Source organism: Malus domestica, chromosome 06 (genome assembly GCF_042453785.1).
Source record: "Malus domestica chromosome 06, GDT2T_hap1".
Classification (NCBI taxonomy): Eukaryota; Viridiplantae; Streptophyta; class Magnoliopsida; order Rosales; family Rosaceae; genus Malus; species Malus domestica.
In genome coordinates, this window is record NC_091666.1 from 16975751 (window position 1) to 16994974 (window position 19224).

The window sequence follows — 19224 nt, forward strand, 5'->3', positions numbered from 1 at the left end:
AAACCATTATTAAGTTGATAAGCATGAGAGTTCTTTGAACACTCTTTCGGGCTTTCCACCGTGATAGGCTCCGATCGTTTGTGACTCGTACACCGACTTCACCCTATCATGAGGGAGTACAAAGTGCGTGCTTGCACTCAGGAGGAGTTTTATATGCATACATGATGTTGTGAAGGTAGGCAATGAGAATGATCAACATCATATCATTGTGAGGTTGTTCTTGAACCCCTACTTGAACTTGCACGGTGGGAATGACTTAACTAAGTTCAATGGAGCCAACATCATATCATTGTGAGGCTTCATTCTCTAAAGGCTAAATAAGATGGGTACTTGCAATAGATGCAAATGAGTAAGCGTACTCTCTCATTATTATTGATGGTAGCCAATATAATATCATTGTGAGGTGGGCTTGGTAATGGTGAGTCTCCCATACCCTACTAAGAGTTTCCTCCAAAACTCTGAAATTCCGATGAGGGATATGGAATTTGCCAAAAGTAGTGGGTGGTGCTATTTGATTTAAAGACCCGGATCAAATGGCTTAAAATCAATCAATTTATCTTTGTTATGTTTTTGTTTACCAATATATTTGCAAACGCTATCCAAAACTTGACAAAGAAAAGCCGAATGCTTTAGTTTCCGGACTTAGTACCACAATCCCATAGATTGTCTTAAATGGATTGTGTGTGTACCTAAGTAGTCTCATCCTCACAATCTTCCTATTGATAATGTATCATTGGAAGAACATGTTAGATAAGTCTATCATAAAGAGGACAACACAAAAAACCAATGCTTATTCCTTCATTATATGAACAAAGGAACTTATGAAGATTAGCATAAAGACAAGGACACTTTTAGTGTCATAGTTCTTCACTTACAAATCGTTGTATGAAGAAGTAAGAGTTGCTTTGAACAACCATTAGTTAATGCAAACACTAGTGCATGTTTCTTTGTTAAACGAACAAAAAACTTGAGAAGTAAGCACAAGGGCAAGGACACTTTATGTGCCATGATTCTTCACTTACAAATTGTTGTATGAAGAAATGAGAGTTGCCTTGAACAACTCTTGAAAGTTTGTAATTATGTTTATAACATAATGGTTGGTTGACAAAAATAGTCCATCAACATGGACTTATGATGATTTTGAATCATTGAGTGTTGAAGTGTAAAACCACTTCACGAGCCGGAAACTAGGCAAGGACTTCACTTTTTTGTCCCTATCCAAATGGTTCACTAAGTTTATTGTAAACTATATACTGAACAATAATCACACGCTCTCCATATTGTTTGATGTGTATAACACAATTGAAATGAGTTTCAAGAGACATAGTGGGAGTTTAGGGACCATGACTATTGTAGTTAAAGGAGAAGTCAAATGAAGAAGGTGAAATAACTCCAAGGGAACAAAATTTCTTTATGAAAGGATGGACATTCGAAGGGGTATTTGCAAGAAATGTCTTGCAAGTGTCTAGAACACACCTTTCGAAGGTGTTGTAAATTGTTCTTGAATAGTTCAACACAGTTGGTTCTTCTACTTGAATGCTTGATTTCGTATTAGTAACTATGTTTTACAATCATTATAAAAGTGTGGCTAATAAGAAGTAGAAGATTAATGAGAGAAGAGAAAGTACTTCACATTCGGAACGTGAATCAAATGTAGATTTCTGCGAAAGCAGGTAGTACTTATTTCCTCATATGAACTACCAAAGAAAATGGAAAAACAAAGATTGTCTTTACATTCCAATTGAATAAAGGAACTTAATTCCGTATGAGAAATGGATAAATGTTTTGTTTGACAAAACATTGTTCTTTATTAATGAATGATTAGATTATTGTAATATAATTGATTATCTCTATAGTAGAGATGATATGGTAGTGTCAACTGTTTAGAATATAACGATGCTTAAAACCCAAAAGGTTGCAAGGCAGTGACTAATCCCAACTGAGTTGTAATACCTCTAAAACATAAATTATGAGTTGGTCATAGATGGATGCTTTGGATAGTTAGATCCAGATCTAATGCCTTCTTGTTAAAATTGTATAGAGGCAAAATGTTTGAATCTTTATTCTTTCGGAAAAGAAGAAAGAATCACAAAGTTGTTGAGGTTAATTCACTTAGATGTTAGTGGCACTTGTCCACAACATAATACTACTCATGTTGTATGACATTCACCGAAGATCGCTCTTGGTTGGACTATCGTTTATTTTGAATAAACACAAGTCCGAATACTTTGCAAAAGGTTTCAAAGAATTCAAGAATGTAAGTTGATGAGTAAGACATCTAAAGTATTTACCTCCTTAGATTTGATCCAAGGAAAGGTAATACTTTAGAACAGTTTCCTTGAAAGATATCAAGGAAAAAAGCATCATCAGATAATGGATTTCTCCATTAGGAGAAGAATGAACTTGAATAAGATTTAGTTTGTTGGATGTTATCAATTACCCATATATAGGATATATACTTCTAAGACAATATGATTGTCAATTAGAAGATCTTCCAAAATTTTCATGACTCCATAGGATGTAGTTGGAACGAAAGATAAGTCTGAATCGTGTTAAGATTTGGGGTTGTGTGCTAATAAGCAATATTTGTTGTAGAATTATCTTGTGGATATCTTTAAATTAACCTTTGGATATCACTTCTATAAACCAACTAACAAATGTTGTTTTCTTGGGTAGTTCATTGTAATCCTACAATATGATTTGCCTAACGCAAATGAACGAGAGATAGAACTCAAAGAATGGGTTCTTTGAGAGACAAGATGATAATCAACAAATATAACAACCTAGTTCCTACACCACAAGCTCCAAGGTAGTCGAGAAGGATTTATAAACTGTCTCAGTTGAATGGTTTGAACTTTATGACTATGTCATAGAGTTACACCTCTTAATTCAAAAGAAATAAGAATGAAAATCCTTATGGCCACATTGAGTGTATATACGACATATACTCAAGGAAATGGTAAAGTACCATTTGACCTGAAATAATGAAACCTTTATAGCTAATTGGTAGCTTAAGGTGACTACAATCAAAGAGAATGGTTGACTTGGAAGAAACCACCTTTGACATAATCCTCGTTTCAATTAATTCAAAGATTGCTAGCTACAACTAAATGGTGATTCAATGTTTGGACATAATATGGGTTTCCCAAAACCATTATTAATATAGTCTTGATAATATATGTCTGAAACTATGAATCACAAGACATGTAAGTTGTAGAGATCCATCCATCATGAATCTTAGCAAGCTAGTGGGAGCTATAAGCGTTTTATGAGAGAAAGATCAAATCGTTTGATTTCTCATAAATATGTAAATGAATCTTTTGTTTACTAGGTTTACAAAAGATTAGTGGGAGTTAATCATGTTCCTAAATTTGAATATATATATACATATATGATATATTAATTTTGGAAATGAAAAGAATACTTCTTCGTTAAAGTTATGACTTTAAACATTCTATAACGATAGAATGTATATGGGAGGCATTGTCTATAAACATGGGATGGAAATCTATAATGATAGATTTCAGGATATAATTGGATTATATGAAGCCCTAATGATGGACAAAAGATGCTAGGAAGTTTCTCATATGATGATAAACTTCAATCAGAAGGACAACTCTAGTGAGACTAGGAAGTAGCTCTTCTCAAAGGGAACGTACCCTTTGACTCCCAAAGAAATAATGCGTAAATAGAATCCTTTATGTATACGCAGAAAGGTGATTTATGTATTTCATATTGTATGAAAAATGTTGATATGAGTTTTACCAAGATCGGTGCAAGACGATATCAATGCAAGCCTAGAATAAGAACCATGACAACTGTCAAGTGAATCCTTAAGTATTTGAGAAATAATAAAGGATGGATTCTTCAAGAATGAGGAAGAATTAGAGTAACGTAATGGAAGCGTAAATGTATTAGATTATGAATCTAATCCATCATTGGATGTTTCTTCATTATGAATGAAGAGATAATCAGATATCTCTTTATTATGACTGAAGAGATATTTGGATGTAAACATTAAAAGTATTGACTTTAGTGTGTTCCATTGTGAATGAAAAATATATTGCGATATAAAAGCTTACAACAATGTTGTTTGGATGAGAAAGTTTATTCATGAACTCTCTATTCGATTCCAACCAGAAAGTGTCTCAAGTGTACCGACACTACGACACTAATGGGGTGATAGCTCAAACCAGGGAATCAAGGTCTCATCATGATCCGAACTCAAATGAGAGACTAAACCACATGATTAAGAATCATGTATAATGGCGACGTCGTTATTCTCAAGGTTGCTTCTATGGATAACATATAGATATCAATTGTTTAGGCCTACTACTCAGCCATTTTTGAAATGACTATAGAAGAGGTATCATCATTGATGACCAAGTTGATTGGCTATAGTGCAAGTGGGAGATTGTTGGAAATGTGCCCTAAAACCAATCATATGATGATACTTTACGGACATTTCACATGTTAAACTAATATAGTTTAATTTAAAGGTCAAAGATTATTGTTTGAAGCCGTCTCATATAAATGTTATACGCTTAAACGATAAGTCCAAGGAATATGTAATTGGGAGAATGCGATCTAAAGAAGTTAGATTCATGAGACCATTCTCTTTCGTATACATATCCTAAACGTTCCTGATCATAGGATTGCCAATTAGGCATTGATAGTCCATTAAGATCAGTACGTGCTATGTCTTCTCTTGGGGAGAGTGACTGGTCTCGAGTCATTGGTGTGACTGATACCAAGACAAGTACGTAGGTGCTCAATAGAGAATGAGTTCACTGAACGCAATCAATAAGGAGTTCTCATACTTATGTCACATAAGAACTCATGGTTGGGATAATGCAAAGTAGTCCTTTGACCTGAGGCATCATAGTTGTCTTGTTGTTAGGTCTTTGATCTTTGACTATGTCAAAGTCACTCTGATGCGAAATATTATAAGCACACAAATTAAACCCTATTTTTGACAATTGTAGTATAGATGTAAGTAGGGTATCGTTCTAAACCGGGGATTAGGAGGGCTTGCTAAAACCTCTAAACTGACTCAAAAACAAAAAGAAACAAAGTTAAAAATGTAAACCAAAGACTTTTAAAACAAGAAAGTAAAAGGGGGATTTGGGTTTGGTGAAGTTGAAAGTAAAACAAATAAACTAAAACTTAAATAGATTTTTAAGTAGGCAGATTATAAAACGAATTTGAGAAATAAGATGATGGATGGATTAGTTAGAGGTCCGTTCTTCACACATGACACACTTGTACATGAATCGATTTCCAATTGCTTTTCAATAAACTATGATGCTCAACACCCTAGATTGACCGTGATGCACAAATTAACCCTCAGATTTTCCTTTACTTATTGAATTGGATGAATGCATGCGACAATCCAAATTATTCTCTAAAAGTCCCCTATATGAATGCATAATAGAGATACAATCAGAGATCATTACGTTCAATGAAAATCATAAGTGTTGACGAGGCAATTGTAACTATGAATGCATGATACGTTTGTCAAGAATTCAATTAACGCGATTGTGACAAGCAACCTTCACTACACATGAATATAAACTTGTAACAATTAGGTGAAACTCATTTATATTCTAGCATCTAATTCATGTATGAAAACTAAGTATGCATCCTTAATAAACAAACAAGAATCAGTTATGAAGAAAATAGATAATTGAATTGCAATCACAACTTATCAAATCACAATTGGAAGAAATCAATTCATATCACAAGCATGTTCATGGCTTCAAACTTCCCCCTAACTAAATAGGGGTTTGGTTCCTCATGTTCACAAAACAAAGATAAATAGATTTATACATTGAAAACAAAAGAAAGAAAACACCTAAACGTTCCAACGATCCATGTTGGATAGCAAACACGTACAAGAACTTTCCTCTTCTTCTTTGTTGCAACACAAGGTTGGAGTGATGTTTTGAAGGGTTGGTTATGTGGAGGAATGGATGGGAAGGAGTTTAGATATGTAGGGAGAGGCAAGGCAAGGCTTGGAGAATGGTTAATTTCTGGATGATTTGAATGAGGTTGCTGCCATAGTATTTATAGGAAAAGGATGGACTTGTTTAACACAAAATTCTGGTGGAATTGAGTAGGTGAGCACGGCAAGAGTGGGAATTGTTGGTGGGTTAGGTATTGAGTCATCCATTCACATGTCATGGTGAGTTAAGCATTGCATCATCCACTCACATGTCATGGTGATTTAAGCATTGCATCATCCACTCACATGTCATGGTGATTTAAGCATTGCATCATCACTCAAATTTCTGGTGAAAGTGAATCAATGCCCACGGCATTGAAGAATTTCTTGGTTTTGAGTGAAGTTTTGGTCAATCCTTCTAGAAATTTATCCCTTCTTGCAACTTGTATTTGTTTCACCAGATTTTTAGCATGTTCATAGCCTCTTTTGTCTTCAAATTCGTCCCTCCTCATGCCTCCATGCTTGCACAATCCAATCTTGGCCCAAAAATGCTCTAGAATGTTCCAAATTGCTCCTTTTTGCATACTTTGACAATAAAACTTGAAATTGCACGAAAATGACTTTAAACACTAAACTAACTAAGGAAAAATAACATAAATGCATGAGAACAAGCCAATTAAGTCGCATAAAAATGCTCCTATCAAATTCCCCCACACTTAGCTTTTGCTAGTCCTCGAGCAAAACAAAGAAATAAAACAAAACAAAACTAACAAACATAACCTAAACCTTCCAATGTTTGCCTCAGGGATTTCCAATGCACATGTCATGTTAAAGATTATCATTCCCACAGATTTGAGTCAATTTAACACTTAAGCACATACTTAATCATAGTCACTACTTACTAGTTCACAATTAACCAATTAAAACAATGTTTTGAATGTAGTAACATGCCTTAGAGAATTCCCCCAATCCTTACAAGATATGCACTCTATTTTCACTCAGATTTTCTAACTACACACCCTATACTAGTTATATGTGAGAGAATTGATGTAGATATAAAAACGAATGCTCACATATATGTATCACAAAGAACGCAATTTCCGGAGTTAACAAGCATGTTTAGATATGATCTCATGAATGGAATGCTACTACTTAGATGCGAGAACCAGTGACACCATATGCTCATACCAAATTCAAACTCCACAAATTGAAACACATAACACTCAAGATAGAAGTTAAGGGTTGCAACGGGGCTTGGGGTTTTGGTTAACAAAGAAAGGATAGGGAAAACAAACGTTCTTCAAGCATTAGTATGCAAAGTAATGGAATTAAGACTTAGAATTCACTTAGATTGCAGAAATTAACTTTAAAACACAAAGGGAAGATTTAGACAACTCCTTAGGGTCGAATTCATTATTTTGGACCCTTACTTCAACAAACAATACTTTGGAACACTTTTTTCACATCTTTTCAACTCTTTTTTTTTTTTTTATTATTATTATTATTATTATTATTATTATTTTCTTTCTACCCGTGCCTATGGCACACAATTGACAAAATAAAAACTTCCCCCACACTTGGTTTCTGCCACAAAGGAATTCAATTTGAATCATGCTTACTATACTTTAAGAACGAGGGTATGGATAGTCCTAATCTAGGCTAGGTGAGGGTAATGTGGGTTAACAAAGAAAAGGCTAAACAAGGCTCAATGGGGTTAACACCTACAAAACATAATGACATAGGGATTCATGGCTTTTTGGCTAAGGTGGTGGTCACTACACAACTTTATCTTGAATATGTGTTATGCTAATCAATAACATGCTTTGAATGAAATGGGCATGAGTTCTAGTGTTTGGAACTAAATGATGAAACGCCTTCTAAGTAGCAACCAAGCAAAGAATAATGAGATCATGTAACGACTTTAGAAAACAAAGAATGCACAGATTTTGACTCTCCAAATAAACGTTTAGGCTCAAGTCTCACAAGGTTGTAGCGTTAATTTGAGTTCCTTCCTTCAAGCATGTTACAAAAACTGATTTTTCCTTTATGATTACATGTGAATTCATAAGTTATAACCACAACCAAGCATAAACCAAAGAGTAAATCAAACTTTTATCCATGTTTATAAATTTCTTTAACTGTCATGCAATTACAAACCGAATCCTCATCATTGTGTTGGAAGGTACCCTAAGACACAAACAAACACACAAAAACAACTCTTTTTGGGTTTTTAAAACAAATTTTCAAATTTTTATGGGATTTTCGGATTTTTGGATTTTGTTACTTAAAACACACTAAAACACACCAAAACAGCTTAAAAAGGCTTAAAAACAGTGAAAAACAACATTAGAAATTATGAGTGAGAAAACCCTACGAATTTGCATCAAAACACTTTGGTTACCCCCCCCCCCCCACACTTAAATCAAACATTGTCCTCAATGTTTCAAGCATAGACTAACACATATAACAAACAAACAAACAAAACAGCAACTAAGCAATTTAACATGGCATAAATGAAAACAACAACAAAGAGAAGGGTTTAGGAACGCAAATCTGGAATTGGAGTGCTCTCTATGTCCTCATTTGTTGAATGCATGGGTTGCCTCCCAAGTAGCGCTTGCTTTAACGTCGTACAGCCGGACGAAGACCTCATTCACTCCTTACTAAGGCCCACGGCATTCAAGGGTATGTCATCCACGGCATGCTCCACAAAGGTGTCATAATAGGGCTTCAAACGATGCCCGTTCACCTTGAATTCTTGTCCCGTTTTCAAGCTTTGGATTTGGACTGCACCATGAACAAAAACATTAGTAATAACAAACGGTCCAATCCACTTAAAACGTAACTTACCGGGAAACAAACGTAAACGGGAATTGAACAATAGCACTTTCTGCCCAATTGAGAATGATTTCCCACGGATCATGTTGTCATGGAAAGCTTTGGTCTTTTGCATGTAAATGCTTGCATTATTGTACGCCTCGTGCCGTATCTCATCAAGTTCATTCAATTGCAATCTCCTTTGACTTCCCGCTTCATCGAGGTTCATGTTAAACTTCTTGATGGCCCAAAGTGCTTTGTGCTCCAATTCAACGGGAAGATGGCACGCCTTGCCATAGACAAGTCGGAAGGGGGACATCCCAATGGGGGTTTTGTACGCCGTACGATACGCCCAAAGTGCATCATCTAACCGTAAGCTCCAATCCTTCCGTGTTGGCCCAACGGTCTTCTCAAGTATTTGCTTGATCTCTCGGTTGGAAACCTCGGCTTGGCCATTCGTTTGAGGATGGTAAGGTGTAGAAACCTTATGATTGACATTGTATTTCCTCAATAACGCCTCAATGGTCCGGTTGCAAAAGTGTGACCCTCCATCACTAATGATCACTCGTGGCATGCCAAACCTTGCAAAAATGTTAGTTCTAATAAAATCTGCAACCACTTTAGAATCATTAGTTCGGGTGGCCTTTGCTTCCACCCACTTTGACACATAATCCACTGCAAGCAAAATATATATAAAACCATACGAAGAAGGAAAGGGACCCATAAAATCAATACCCCAAACATCGAAAATTTCAACATTTAGGATAGAAACCTGCGGCATTTGGTCCCTAGCACCAATGTTACCCATTCGTTGGCATTTATCACATGTTAAGCAAAAAGTTCTAGCATCCTTAAAAATACTAGGCCAATAAAATCCACATTGTAATACCTTAAGGGCAGTTCTTTGTGTGCCAAAGTGCCCACCACATGCGTATGTGTGACAAAAACTTAAAATTGAACGAAATTCAGAATCATGCACACAACGACGAACAATTTGATCCGGGCAAAATTTCCACAATTATGGATCATCCCACACATAAAACCGTGCATCATGCCTAAGTTTATCACGTTGGTGCCTAGTGTAAGTGCTTGGAATTCGTTTTGTCACCAAAAAGTTCACCAAATCAGCATACCAAGGCTCACTAACCTTTATGGACAGCAATTGTTCATCGGGGAATGTCTCCAAAATCGGCAAAGCCTCCTCATTATGCACCATTCGGCTCAAGTGGTCAGCCACTACGTTCTCACTTCCCTTCTTGTCACGAATCTCTATGTCGAACTCTTGAAGTAGCAACATCCACCGAATTAGCCGTGGCTTAGCCTCATTTTTGGTGAGCAAGTACTTCAATGCTGCATGGTCAGTGAAAACAATTACTTTAGTACCAATTAGATATGATCTAAACTTATCTAAAGCAAAAACAACGGCAAGAAGTTCTTTTTCTGTAGTGGAATAGTTCAATTGTGCATCATTCAACGTCCGTGAGGCATAGTAGATGACGTGTGGCTTTTTGTCCTTCCTTTGTCCCAAAACAGCCCCTAAAGCGTAGTCGGACGCATCGCACATAAGCTCGAAAGGTAGGCTCCAATCTGGTGGAACAATGATGGGTGCCGTGGTTAACAACTCCTTGAGTTGATTTAATGATGCCGTGCACTCCTTGGTGAATTCAAACGCCACTTCTTTTTGTAGGAGACGGCAAAGAGGTTGTGCTATCTTCGAAAAATCTTTGATAAACCTACGATAAAATCCTGCATGACCAAGAAACGAACGAACCTCTCTAACCGAAGTCGGAGAGGGTAAGTGACGTAATAGATCTATTTTGGATTTATCCACCTCAATGCCATTTTCAGAGATAATATGCCCTAAAACTATGCCTTGTTTTACCATAAAGTGACACTTTTCCCAATTTAAAACGAGGTTAGTTTCCATGCATCGTTTTAAGATTAATGTGAGATTTTCCAAGCAACCATCAAACGAATCGCCAAAGACACTAAAATCATCCATGAATACCTCAATAATCTTCTCAATAAAATCTGAAAAAATACTTACCATGCATCGTTGGAACGTGGCCGGTGCATTGCATAAACCGAATGGCATGCGGCGGTAAGCAAAAGTACCAAATGGGCATGTGAAGGTGGTATTTTCTTGGTCTTCCGAAGCTATGACAATTTGATTATATCCCGAATAACCGTCAAGAAAACAATAAAAAGAATGACCGGCTAACCTTTCTAGCATTTGATCGATGAATGGTAGTGGAAAGTGGTCCTTCCTTGTGGTGTTGTTGAGCTTCCTATAGTCAATGCATACTCTCTAACCTGTTTGAATACGGGTTGGCACAAGCTCGTCCTCAGCATTCTTCACCACAGTGACTCCGGACTTCTTTGGGACAACTTGAACAAGTGAGACCCAACGACTATCCGAAATTGGATAAATCACCCCACAATCGAGAAGCTTTATAATCTCATTTTTCACGACTTCCATCATTGGAGGGTTGAGTCGGCGTTGAGCCTCTCGAGTTGGTTTAGCCCCCTCCTCTAGAAAGATGCGATGCATGCACGTTGTAGGGCTAATTCCCTTAATATCGGCCAATGTCCATCCGATGGCTGTTTTGTGCTCTTTCAACACCCGAATCAACTTTTCTTCCTCTAATGCCGTGAGTGATGAAGAGACAATGATGGGCAACGTCTCTTCCTCTCCCAAGAATGCATACTTTAAATGATCCGGCAACGGTTTAAGCTCAAGAACGGGGGCCTGAATCACAGAAGGTAACAACGTATTAGTGGAAACGGGAATTGGAATTGGGTTAGACGGCTTACCATGATGTTTTGGCAATGATTCCAAGGTAGCCACAAGCTCGGCATGTTCATCATTTGGTACGGCCATGTTGGGTTTTGTGCCAAATCCTTGTGCAATTGTCGTTTCGAGTGGATCGTCTTCCAACATATCAAGATAATCCTGCGCCAATTCATCCAATATATCAATAGAAAAACAAGAATGATCATCTTTAGGAAATTTCATAGCTTCAGAAATGTTAAAGTTAATAATCTCCCCATCAAATTCCATTGTCAACGTCCCTTTGAACACATCGATCTTGGTGCGTGCTGTTTTCATGAATGGCCTCCTAAGTAGAATTGGCAATGGGGTGACATTTGGTGAGTCCTCCATCTCTAAAACGTAGAAATCCGCTGGAAATATCAAGTTATCCACCTGCACCAACACATCTTCCAAAACTCCTTTCGGATATGCATTAGAACGATCGGCTAATTGAATTATAACACCATCATTTTTAAGCTCTCCTAAGTTCATGGATGCATATATTGAGTATGGCATGACATTAATTGAAGCTCCTAGATCTAACATAGCATGTTCAAATTTAGTATTGCCTATAACACATGGAATTGTAAAACTTCCCGGATCTTTGCATTTAGGAGGTAATTTTCTTTGCAAAACAGCGGAAACATTCTCACTTACCTGGACAACCTCTTTGTTTGAAATTCTCTTTCTTGTTGTACATAGTTCCTTCAAAAACTTCACGTACCTAGGTACTTGCTTAATTGCGTCAAGGAGAGGTATATTGACTTGCACTTTCTGGAACGTCTCTAGAATGTCCTTTTCAGCTTCTTCTTTCTTTGTTTGCTTGAACCTACTAGGAAAGGGGACATTCAAAGGAAAATCATTAGTAGGAATGGAATTGGACACGGTTGTACCTTTATTTGGCAGATTGGATGGCTTAGGAGCCATGGAGACTTGCGGCAAATGAACCTCTTTCCTTGCCGTGGCCAACCCTTGTTCCTCCTCTTCAATTATCACTTCCTCCACTTTGTTTGGGGCTGATTTGGATGGTGGTGGGGCTGTTCCAACTTGTTTCCCACTTCTTAACATGATTGCCTTGGCAGATTTAAAGCCTCCTTTTTGATTTGCAATGGTTGAGCTAGGCAACCTGCCTTGCTCTCGAAACTGCCCCATGAACTCGGCAATTTGCCCTACTTGTTTCTCCAACTCGTCCACCTTTTTGTCCCTATTTTGCATTCCCTGCGCCATAGAAGTTAGTAAATTAAAAATTTGATCATTATCAATAGACGAACCTGATTTTTGGGTGGGTTGTGCTTGGGGTTGAGTTGGTGCAAATGGCTTTTGATGCAAAACCCAGGGGTTGTTGCCTAAATGTGCTTTGTTGTTGGCCTTGTTGGGGTTCTCGCCATTTGAAATTTGGATGATCACGCCAACCGGGAATGTAAGTATTGGAAAAGGGGTCATTCCTTGGTTGGTATTGGTTGCCAAATCCCACGGCATTGAGGGTCTCCCACCCTCCATTTTCTATCAACTGTGGGCACTTGTCCGTAAGGTGGCCTTGCATGGAACACACGCCACAAGCTGCCACGTTTTGCACTTTTAGACCTTCCACTACCTGAGAAAGCAAAGTAGTAAGGTTAGCCATTTGATTTTGAAGTTCGGTTATGGCACTTGCCTCATTGACTTGATGTGGTCGTGGGTTACTCCTTTGTCCAACGCCTTCGTATTGTTGAGCATTCAACGCACGGTTGGAAATTAAAGTCTTTGCTACCGTGGGGGTCTTGTCCACCAAGGCTCCTCCCGCCGAGGCATCTAGCATTTGACGTTTGATAGGTAGTAGCCCCTCGTAGAAGTATTGCAAAAGAAGTTCCTCCTTCATCTGATGCTGTGGACAAGAAGCAACAAGAGATTTAAAACGTTCATAATAAGTAGGAAAAGATTCATTTTCCTCTTGTTGAATTCCACTTATCCTTTTCCGTAGGAGGATGACTCGAGAAGTTGGGAAAAACTTCTCCAAGAAGGCCCGTTTCATGCTTTCCCATGATGTGACGGTTCCGGGCGCCAATTCGTACAACCAATCCTTCGCCTTTTCCAAGAGAGAAAAAGGGAAGGCTTTCATCTTCAAAATACTTCCATCGACATTGACGGGGGTCATGCTCGAACACACCACCTCGAATTCTTTCAAGTGTTTGTTAGGATCTTCCATGGACAACCCATGGTACTTCGGAATGTGGTGTAACAAGCTTGACTTCAATTCAAATTCTTCTGTCTTTCCTCGGGCTGCTGCGGGGTATTGGATACATAGAGGCGCGGCATTGTCCAATCCCAAGGCTGGAAGTTCTTTGATTGTTCGATTGTCCACCTCCATGTCTTTTTCTGCCTCCTTCTTTTCTTCAAATTCGGATTCAGAACTTGAACTAGGTGGATTAGGTTCTGGTACTTTCCTTTTCCTTCTCAAAGTTCGTTCAAAATTGTCGTCAAACTCCGATATATGTGCACGAACTGGTTGAGAACTACGAGTCATAAACTAGTACCTGAAATAAACAAAATCAAATAAAATTAAAACTAAAATTAAAACACACAAAAAAGAAATAAAAATAAACAATGGGGATTTAGCAAAGTTGCTAATCCCCGGCAACGGCGCCAAAATTTGATGCGAAATATTATAAGCACACAAATTAAACCCTATTTTTGACAATTGTAGTATAGATGTAAGTAGGGTATCGTTCTAAACCAGGGATTAGGAGGGTTTGCTAAAACCTCTAAACTGACTCAAAAACAAAAAGAAACAAAGTTAAAAATGTAAACCAAAGACTTTTAAAACAAGAAAGTAAAAGGGGGATTTGGGTTTGGTGAAGTTGAAAGTAAAACAAATAAACTAAAACTTAAATAGATTTTTAAGTAGGCAGATTATAAAACGAATTTGAGAAATAAGATGATGGATGGATTAGTTAGAGGTCCGTTCTTCACACATGACACACTTATACATGAATCGATTTCCAATTGCTTTTCAATAAACTATGATGCTCAACACCCCAGATTGACCGTGATGCACAAATTAACCCTCAGATTTTCCTTTACTTATTGAATTGGATGAATGCATGCGACAATCCAAATTATTCTCTAAAAGTCCCCTATATGAATGCATAATAGAGATACAATCAGAGATCATTACGTTCAATGAAAATCATAAGTGTTGACGAGGCAATTGTAACTATGAATGCATGATACGTTTGTCAAGAATTCAATTAACGCGATTGTGACAAGCAACCTTCACTACTCATGAATATAAACTTGTAACAATTAGGTGAAACTCATTTATATTCTAGCATCTAATTCATGTATGAAAACTAAGTATGCATCCTTACTAAACAAACAAGAATCAGTTATGAAGAAAATAGATAATTGAATTGCAATCACAACTTATCAAATCACAATTGGAAGAAATCAATTCATATCACAAGCATGTTCATGGCTTCAAACTTCCCCCTAACTAAATAGGGGTTTAGTTCCTCATGTTCACAAAACAAAGATAAATAGATTTATACATTGAAAACAAAAGAAAGAAAACACCTAAACGTTTCAACGATCCATGTTGGATAGCAAGCACGTACAAGAACTTTCCTCTTCTTCTTTGTTGCAACACAAGGTTGGAGTGATGTTTTGAAGGGTTGGTTATGTGGAGGAATGGATGGGAAGGAGTTTAGATATGTAGGGAGAGGCAAGGCAAGGCTTGGAGAATGGTTAATTTCTGGATGATTTGAATGAGGTTGCTGCCATGGTATTTATAGGAAAAGGATGGACTTGTTTAACACAAAATTCTGGTGGAATTGAGTAGGTGAGCACGGCAAGAGTGGGAATTGTTGGTGGGTTAGGTATTGAGTCATCCATTCACATGTCATGGTGATTAAGCATTGCATCATCCACTCACATGTCATGGTGATTTAAGCATTGCGTCATCCACTCACATGTCATGGTGATTTAAGCATTGCATCATCACTCAAATTTCTGGTGAAAGTGAATCAATGCCCACGGCATTGAAGAATTTCTTGGTTTTGAGTGAAGTTTTGGTCAATCCTTCTAGAAATTTATCCCTTCTTGCAACTTGTATTTGTTTCACCAGATTTTTAGCATGTTCATAGCCTCTTTTGTCTTCAAATTCGTCCCTCCTCATGCCTCCATGCTTGCACAATCCAATCTTGGCCCAAAAATGCTCTAGAATGTTCCAAATTGCTCCTTTTTGCATACTTTGACAATAAAACCTGAAATTGCACGAAAATGACTTAAAACACTAAACTAACTAAGGAAAAATAACATAAATGCATGAGAACAAGCCAATTAAGTCGCATAAAAATGCTCCTATCACACTCCATCCGAAGGTGTCCACGACATTGTTGAGGTTAAGCCACTTAACCATGGAGGCAAGGGATCTTTAACCTTCAAACTGTTTGAGGGAGAATGCTCTATGATATGATTAAGAATTTCTGGCCAGAGTATGAATGAGATTTAGGAAGTCGTTCCAAATCACATTCAAGGTAATCATTTAAGTAAATGAATCACATTAGATAGTAGACATGAATAAACTATCAAACCAAACAATGTGGTCAAGAGTATTGTATTAGAGAAAGACCGCATTGCTTTGTAATCCTAAACTGAATAGGTTCTCCACCTTTTCTGATTAGCTTGGGTAACCATGACATACTGCTAGGTGTCACTCGTGGTTTGCGGAAGCCCTAAACGTGTATAATCACTAATGGGAGAATTGAAAGTAAGTTTCAATTCACAATCGATTTGAAAGAGTTCTAATCGCCCTATGCCTTGCTAAAAGGAACCTAATGGATTGCCCACCGTGTAGGGTAATGCTTGAAGGATTTGATTGAGATGGGTAAGGACAATTAAATTGTTTAATTGTTTATGGCAAGAATTAATTAATATGTTAATTAATCAAATGAATAAGTTCGTTTTAAACCTTGAGTTAGTTTTGGGCTTTAAAGCCCAAATTGGGCTTCGAATCGTGAAGCCCATTAAGTTAAGTTGTATGACAACTTAACAAACAAAATTCAAGAAGCCCAAAACAGCCGAAAGGCTTGGGAAGACCGGCCATAGAGAGAGGAAGGGCCTTTTGGTCCAAAATGCATACAAAAGTTGAAAGCATTGAAGGGGTATCTTTGGTCCATCCTTATTAGGGTTTTCTAAGGATGAAAAGTGAGAAAAACTCTCTCTCTTTTCTCTCTAGAATAGCCGGCCACCATGGGAGAGTCTTGAAGGAAAAAATTTGTCCTAGCTAAGAACAAGTAAGAACATTTGAATACATATGCAAACTATTAACACATTAAAGTAGGCATGCATTAAAAAACAATTCATAAAACCCATGACTTTCAAAGCCTAGTATATGGTGAACAAATAAACTCTTTAACAACATTAAAGAGAAGTAAAGATTTAGAGTTTCTTTACCCTTGAAGCTCATCCTTGTTTACACAAGGGATTCACCCAAGTGGAGGGCCTTCAAGTCACCTCCAAGCTCCTTGGATATTCCTTGTGATTTTCCTCCTTTTAGTGCTCCTTTGCTTCTTTGAGGATTTGAGGATTTGTTCTCCAAAACACCAAAAGCTTGATGTCTCTAAGTCTCTTCACCAAGGATGTATCTTGTGAATATGATATGGATGACTTAGGGAAGAAGAGATTGCTAGATGTCCCTCCCTTAAGTGGCCGGCCTCTTTAGAGAAAAAGGAGAGAAAATGTTTCACCCAATTTCTTCAAGAAAACCCTTAAAAGAAAATAAAGCTATAAAGTTGCTTTTATACTTTATTACAAGTGAGTGGCAAACTTGTAATTAATCTAAGTTTGCATTGTCCACCCTAATGGCCGGCCATATTAATGTTATTGGGCTATTTGCCCATTTTGTTTTAGTTGTCATACAACTTAAACATAATAGGCCTTGTGGACCAAAACGCTTTTGGGCCCGGAAACCCAAAACCAACATATAAGCCCAATACGAACATTTCGTATAATTAATTAACTAATTAATTAACCTTGACCATTCTTCAATGAAACCATTTAATTGCTTATCCATTTCATTTAATTTCTTCACATACATCCTTACTCGGTGTACGATCCATTAGGTTCCAATTAGCGAGGTAGTGGGCGATTGCTACTCTTAACGATCGATTGTGAATTGAAACAACATTTCAATTCTCCCTTAAAATTAGTGTTTGCTAATCATTAGGGCTTCCACAAACCATGAGTGACACCTAGCAGTATGTCATGGTTACCCAAGCTAAGTAGAAGTGGTTGGAGAACCTATCCAGTTACAATTACAATGCAATACGGTCCTTCTCTAATACAATACTCTTAATCACATTGTTTGAATGTTAGTTTGTTTCATGTCTACTATCCAATGTGATACTTCTCTATATGATTCAATTGAATATGATTTGGAACAAACTTCCAAAGTTATATTCATATGCTTTGGCCAAAGACTCTCGAATCATATCATAGAGTATTCTCCTTCCACCATGGAAGGTTAAAGATCCCTTGTTGTAAATTCATATGCCTACATGACTAGATAGCTTGACCCCAACAATGCCATGGACACTCCAATGGAATGCCTTTGACATGATCAAAGATCAAGGACCTAACCATTAGACATCTATGATGCCTTAGGTCAAAGGACTACTTTGCATATTGCAATTATCGAGTTCTTACATGACATGTATGTTCGAACTCTCTTTTGATCGTTGTTCAGTGTACTTGATTACTCTTTCGAGCACCTATGTGTTTGTCTTAGTGTCCAACACTAAATGACTTGAGACTAGTCATACTCATGCTTGAGTCAACATAACACATACTAACCTTAGCGGATTGTCAATGCCCAATTGGCAATCCTATGGCTAGGAACGTTTTAGGAATGAACATAAGAGAAAGGTCTCGATAATCTAACTCACTTAGATCACTTATCTCTTAGATCAAATACATTCCTTGGATTCTCTTATTGCTTGATGTGAAAATTAAGTTGACACACAAATTAAACCCTATTGATGACAATTGTAGTAATGATGCAAGTAGGGATCGTTCTAGACCGGGGATTAACTAGGGATGCTAATCAACACAAATAAGACTCAAAAAACACTAAACTAGACTCTATAGACTCAAAACTAACTCAAAACACTCAAAACAGCAAATAACAATAAAAAAAACTCAATTCTAGACCGAAAAAGTGATTTGGACGAAAATAGAACTTCAAAGACTTAAAAGACTTAAAAGAAACAAGTTTTGACTCTAAAAACAAGACTTAAAAGTAAGGGGTTTGGTTTTGACGAAATTGAACTTTAAAACATAAACTTTAAAAACAAACTTAACAAAAACGATTTTGGATGAAAAAGAATGGTGAAAGGCTAGTTAGAGGGTTCCTTCTCCACACATGAAACATATGCATACGACTCGATTTCCAGTTACTCTTTCAACAAACCATGAATGACAATGTCCCAAATTAACTAGATTGCACCAATTAATTCTCAGATTTCCCTAGATTCATTGAATTGAATGGAATACGCATTACAACCAAATTATTCTTCTCAAGGACCCTAACTATGGAATACACATGATAGAGACACATATCAAAGATCATTAAGTTCAATGGAAATCATAAACATTGACGAGGCATTCATAACTA